Genomic DNA, 7413 nt, shown 5'->3' with positions numbered 1-7413 from the left:
ACATCACTGGGACTTCGAGTCCGCCTGCTTGAGGATCTTCTTGATCCACCTCTAGAGGAGCTGCCATCAGTATTTCCTTCTTGACTCGAGAAAAAGTGAGGATCATATTGACGATTTTCAAGTTCGAGGTTCTTGATCCTTTCCTCTAAAGCTCTCCTAGTAATGTCAGTAGTTTCCATTCGATGTGCCTGAAAAGTCAGTAAAATCAAGTGTTAATTTCACCATCAAGCACAATTCAAGCAAGAGATACTCAAAAAGCAACATGGCATACCTAGTTTGAATCATTGAGCACATATTGGGAGGATTGAGTGCGAGCCAATGATTGCAAGCCTCCAATCATCCGCATGCTTTCCTCCACAAGATCCACATTAACTTGAAGCACAAATCCACCAGATCATGAACCATCCAGTAAGCCAAGAAGAAGTAAGGACAAATAACTGAAAATTCAAGAACACACCAGATTGGGTCAAGGAACATTCGGCACGTGCTCTGGACTATTCAAGGGCATGGAACTATACGTTCCATCAGGATTCATCACATCGTATTGTCATGCCGAAAAATGAGGATAAGTCTCCGTAATGGAACTAGAAGAACTACGAACATGAAGAGGAGAATGAATTTCTTCCTCTTCATCTCCCTCTTCCTCTCCTTCAGAAGGTGGAGGCTGAAAATCCAACATGAAAATTTTGGTCACCAAGTAGAAAATGGAAAGAATTGGCAAAATGAAGATTTGACTTTAGAAAGGAAAAGAAGTACCACATGGTCAGCCAAGCAACCTTGCAGACAAGTTTTAATAAATTCTGAATAAGATCCTATTGTTCCTGGAACAACAAAGCCCACACAGGCCTGGGCAATCTCTTCATCAGTCAGAAAGTCAGCTAACCAGATGGACGGACAAGGAGGAATTGGAATTGTTGTAGGAGGATAGACATGTTCAACTTCGAGCAACACCCAATCACCAAGATACCAATACTTTCCATGGTGACATTCAAACAATACTTGGCGGCCATTCAATTCTAGAGCTTGCTCACACTCAGCATACCCCTCACATCCAGCCCAAGGATTTAACTTCATCTGAAAAATCACAAAAAGGAGCTTAGAAAGGGAAGAGACTAAATCATAACCAAGTGCCGAAGATTTAAAAGGAGAAGGAAGAAAGAACTCACATAATCAATGGTCAGATTGTCAATCACCAAGCGCCAAATCTCCAAAGAACGCCTGGAGAGTATAGACAAATGATGTTTGGGCAACCAACAGAGAAATCTAGGAAAAATACCAGTAACCTCTTCCTGAATTTTTGGACCAACCCTAAAATACTCATACATCTAGACCTAAAAACTCCACAACACCATTACCACAAAACCAAAATAATTTCCCAAAACTTACACATAGCCAAATTTTTTTTTCCAAACCTCACTTGCCATACCAATGGAGCCCCACCCAAGCTTGAAAGACTCCGCCTAGAGAGCTGGGTCATGAAGTGCATCAGAGTGGCATAAACCATGCTGCTCGAGTCATAATTCCAGATTTGTCCAACTCTTTTCAAGCTTTCTAGGTAGCGCAGATTTATAGTACTGCCTAAATTCGGACACAAGAAAGTTCCAACAAAAAGAAGCATGAACATACGAGTACCTTTTGCCGCAGTCTCACAATAAGGAATACTTTCACATAGCCAAGACAAAGGGATATTATTACTCCTCATTCTAGAAGGCACTACACCTAGAAGTTTTTTGAGTCCAGTTGAAGTAAAGGAATCATTGACAAGAATTCTTTTGCCACCCAACCTCAGACTAGTGATAACAGATAAGTCAAAAGGTGTCAACATTACCTCCCTAATACGAGGAAAGTGGAAGGTACATGTAGTATCCTAGAAGTGTTCTGCCAAGGCAAGAAGTAACTGAAGATCTTTGTACTCATGAGTCTCATGATTCAACAAGGCTTCAAAGAAAGTGCTAAAGCCCACTTCATTGATGATATTTTTGATGTGAAGGAAAAATTCTGGTTTTGTATCTCATACAAAATCCACAGCGGAAGCAACGAACTAGGATCTATTTTATTCATGATTGATAACGTGCACAAAGTAAATTTCAGAATTTAAGAACAAGATAGCGTACCTTGGTGTGGAGAAATTCAAAACAAAGATTAGAAGCACTTGGGAACACTTTTAATCTTTACACCAATTCCACTTTACGCCTAAGACGTGTGGTCTCTCAATCAGTTTTTCAAAAGGGAGAATGAAAGTGTGTCTCACACTCTCTCACACACCGTTTCTTTTTCTTTTCTAATCTCATCTAATAAAAATTCTGTATGTTTCTCCCTTTATAACTAACTGATTATCTAATTGGGCTGGCCTATTGGGCCTTTCCAATTGGGCTTTAGTGTGTGGCTTGGAGTGGGACCAAAAGGGACCAATAAGACACTAGCTCCAATGGGCCTTGGGTTTTTCCGTCAACTCTTGACAAGTCCAAAGTTACCATTAATTATATTTAATACCACTATATAAATATAATTGCACTCTAGGCCTTATTAATAAATTATATCCCAAGACTTTATTATACACGTAATCCCTTCATAAAATATTCGTAGTAACACAAAGTCATAAACGTAGACTGCTACTTTGTAAATTACTACATCTTATCCTTGAGTACCCGGTTTAATTCTTTAAAGTTATTTATTATATGTTTATGAAATCCAATTTCATAAATATATACTTTAGTAATTTCTTACTCAAGTGGTTAGGCTTAACTCTCTGAATAACTGAAACCATTAAACTTATCTCAAGGGAATATTTTATATCTCCATCAAGAGACTATGAATTCCATCTTAAGAATATATGTTCCATCAACACTAAATGTGGCTGCCCAACATACTGAGGTTTTGACCGTCACTTCAGATCTCACTCCTGATATATCAAAGCAACCTACATTTCATGATCAGGTCCATTATTCTCTCAGGATTAAGAGTTCATGCAAATAAGAGTCATGAGATTTATTATTCATTTGACAGTCGTTAGGAAAATAATAAATCTCACAGCGGTCCAGTTCAATATATTTTAACTCTTAAAACATATCAACATATCAACTAGAAGTTTCCACTTCCATGATCAAGACAAATCATCTTAGTTGACACGTTATAGTTTTCGCAGATGAAATGCCCAATTTCATCACCGACTACGAACTATAAATTCTGAGTTTACAAAGAACTTGTGATTTACATCTTCTGTGACTTTTCACATAAATCACATACCATGCATCTCATGAACTATATGATAATGTCCCATATTCATGTTACCATTATTTTAGATAATAATAAAATAACTTTATCAAACACAATATTAAGTCATACATCATGTCATACATAATGTCATACATAATATCATACATAGCATCATACAATAGGATTTAAGGGCACAAATCCTAACATGATGCTAGGAGACAGCGTTGCCCATGCACTTTTCAACATTTGGAGACTGCCTCGGCTCTTGAGGCTCTAGAACACACAAATTTAGCTCATTAATTTCCATGACCAAAATCACATGCCCAAAAAACAAATTCCCATGTCCAAAATTTCCTTGCCCAAAAAATTCCCATAGCCAAAATTACATGCCTAAAAAAATTCCCATGACCAAAATCACATGTCCACAAACTTTTCCATGACCAAAACCACATGATCAAAAATTTCCCATGAAAAAAAATTTCACAACCAAAATCACATGTCCAAAAAATTTCCCATGTGCCCAAAAAAGTCAAGTCCCACAACAAAAAACCCAATGCCCCACCAAATTTTCACCACAATCAAAATTCTTCACATATCCATACACAACAACCAAATTTTTTCATAGCCATGCAAAAAAAAAAAAAAACCCTACATGACTAGGATAAAAAAAATCCCACAAGCTCATACATAAATAATTTCTCACATAGCCAAAATCATAACCACACAAACTTTCCAAGAACTAACATCACATGCCCAACAAAATTCTTTCAAAATTTCATGGCCATAAAATTTTTCCATGTCCAAAAAAAATTTCCATACCCACAAACTTTTGCCATGTTCATCAAACAAAATTTACACATGCCAATAAATGTTTTCCATATCTATCATGAACACATTCACATAAACATACCGCCAATTTTTTACAATGCCAATACTCCCAAAATCCAAACCAAAGTTCATCCAAAAACATCAATATCTACCTACAGAGTCAAAATTCCATAAGCCACCCACATTATCCAAATTGCACCATGATCACAAAAATAATACTTCAAGAATGCTTCAGGGCCAACATTTTCCAACATGACCAATCAAGCAATGCCCCAAATTTCAAACAACAAAATGACAATATCTCACCATGAAACTTTCAATAAAACATGCAACAATATTTGTTCCAAGCAAAGAAACCAAAGAAAAACTCACCTTGGTTTCTACATTGTTGGGAAATTTAGACCCCGATTGATAAAATTAACAAGTTTTAAACCCAAGTTATTAATTAGATTTATTATGCATAAAACTTGTTAAAACAAACAAACATCAATATCATGTCAAAACTAAGTGCAGCGGAAAAATAAATAAGACAAGATATGATGACCTAGGAAAATCAATGAAACCAACCAGTTTCACAGTAAAAAACTTGAAGGGAAATCTTCCTGAAAAGCAATTCACTATAGTAATGAGAAGTTTTAGATCTAGTACAAAATCTTTGTCCCTAGACTCTACAATCCCTGTAGATGAACTCACAGCAGACACCTTCTACCGCTTCAGAACTTCTGAACTCTTCAACATATGAACGCCACCCTTTGATGCACGAATCCCAGTATGTGACTAACTCCTTTGCAAGAATCTCAGTACATGACTTACTCACCAACTTGAGGAAGAAGAATGTTGGCTGCAAAGTTCTTCACTTCATCAACAATGAAGATCAAGAAGCACTTGGTTACAAAACCCTAAGGCGCAAAGATGCAGTAGCTTCTTTTAGAGAGAATAAGGCTTCGGTCACCTTTTTCATATGTTCTCCTTATATTCTCTTTTGTGACGGCCTCTAAAATAAGCATTATATATGCCAAGGGTTGTGAGAAAAGAAACCCTACACAAATACAAAATCCTGGCCCAAAAATCAGATCTGAAAATTTTGATTTCCGTAACCTCGAGAGATACCTCGATAGATAGCAGGTGTCAAACTTCATTAAACCTCGATAGATAGCTATCTGTCGAATTGTTGTCGAGCAGCTGTCCGCAGGTGTCCAGGAGGTGTCCAACAGGTGTCCAGCGTTAGTAAACACCTTTTCTTCACTTGTTTCTTGGTCCAATCTTCATGGCTTTAATACTAGACTTGAACAACATGTTCTTTGAAGTATTAAACACATCCTAGATTTACCCAAATACAAGTAAAGTGCGTTTTGTTAAAGGATTTGTCAACTACATAAAATATGTCCTTAACAATCTCCTCCTTTGGCAATCCATGACAAAACCACAACAAACAAATGAACATATGAGAGAAGTCATAAATCACTCAACTCATACTCACTTGTTGAATACAATAAAATCTACCCTAACACAAACTCTTAAAAAATTTTGCAAGAAGAGAGTTCATGGCATGGAAGACTTTGACAACCTGCATTTCTGAATGACTTTAAGCAAAACTCATCAAGGCATCTTTGTATGAAGAAAAAAATAATAGATTACATACAAATAAAGAAACATGTGTATAATGATAGAAAAGAAACAACACATGTAGAGGTAAAGAGTGAAACACATACATCATCACATATACCACTTGATAAGCATCATGTATGTAAAAATGGTCACAAGACCTAGGTATAAGAACAAGAAGCTAAAAGTAGCTCCTACAACAACAAGAAGGTAAACACTCCCCCCAACAAGATGAAACACATCTCCCCCTTACAAAGGAATGTATTTCTCCCCCTAACTTGTAGAATCTTAAAGAAAGAAACCACAAATTCTCCAATTTCTCCCCCTTTTGTCACGATTGAAAATGGGTACAAGAACCTAGAAAGCATCACTTGAGAAACATAAAGATGATCAAGGATGATCAAGGGGGTACGAAGAATTCATATAAATGCATGAAGGTAATGAAACAAGATGCTATGGATGACAAGATAAGAGAAACATGCAAAACATGTGAAAAACAATGCATGCAGAGGATCTCGATCGATTGAGAGGTGTCGAGAAGCTATCGAGCATACCTTTATGGATCAAACAACTATCGAGAAGCTATCGAGGGGACATAAAATTTCTCAATCGATCCACCTAGCTATCGAAGGGTGTCGAGATTGCGATAAGATGCAACTGAAGAGCTCGACAAATAAGCCAGGTATCGAGAGGTGTCAAGAAGGTGTCGAGATGACTTAAAAACAGTTTTTCAAAAAGGAGAAAAACACAGATATGAGTGCAATCAAACATGCAACTCAGCCAAAGATCCAACCAACATTTTAACCTCTCAATAAAAAAAATTAAACATTTAGCTCCCAGAAACTCACACACACACTAAACAAGTTTAACCGATTTTATATTTCAAAAACAAGTCAAGACAGTTTAATGAGTATACATCAACACATGTAAACCTTGGGATGGCCAAATCACATTGTACCTGCACATGTATCAAGAGTAGCAAAGAATATTGCGTGTTGTGTGTGAAAACATCGCAAGAATGCATCAGTATCTCAAAATTATGACGATTTGAGATATGAGAAAATTACTTTAACTCACATATAATCATAATTGTTTGATGGGGACTATCACCTTTGAGGTACATCCTATAACTCCCACATCTCCTAGAAAACACCCTTGCAATCATATTTAAAGCATTTTTGTTCTTTTTGCTTTTATTTCTTTGCATATTTTCTTTTTATTAAGCAAATCATTCATGGGTATACAAAGAAGAGAAAAGAAATACCTAATTATGCTAAGTTTTTGACATTGCACTTTTGCTATGCCGAAGCATACAGATGTCATTGACATTGCACTTTTGCTAAGTTGAAACATACGAATGTCATATCATGGTTGGCGGGTAACAATAGTGAGATGATTATTAATGTCTTTCTCTTAGGATTTTCTAGTCCTACCCGTCGAAAAGAGTGATATCAGTGTTAAGTACAAGAGATCACTTAACCTTACTCATCACAAACAAAGAGTCACAAAGCTCACTTGCTTAGTTGTGCATAGGAATGCTCATCTAAGTTACAAGAGATACAAAGTTTGGAAAAATCTGTTTCAATGGCCATTTTGAGGTTCACAAGAACCGTTGTACACAAACACACACTATTTTTGTATTTTTCTGATTTTTTCATTTTTTTTTTATTTTGAAAACAAAACAAAATAAAAACTAAACAATCAAACAAAAATAGATAAAAAATCATGAAAGCATAAAGGAAAAATACAAATGCATGAAGGCAT

The sequence above is a fragment of the Castanea sativa genome, chromosome 7 (assembly GCF_040712315.1).
Source record: "Castanea sativa cultivar Marrone di Chiusa Pesio chromosome 7, ASM4071231v1".
Lineage (NCBI taxonomy): Eukaryota > Viridiplantae > Streptophyta > Magnoliopsida > Fagales > Fagaceae > Castanea > Castanea sativa.
This window is presented reverse-complemented; position numbering follows the sequence as displayed.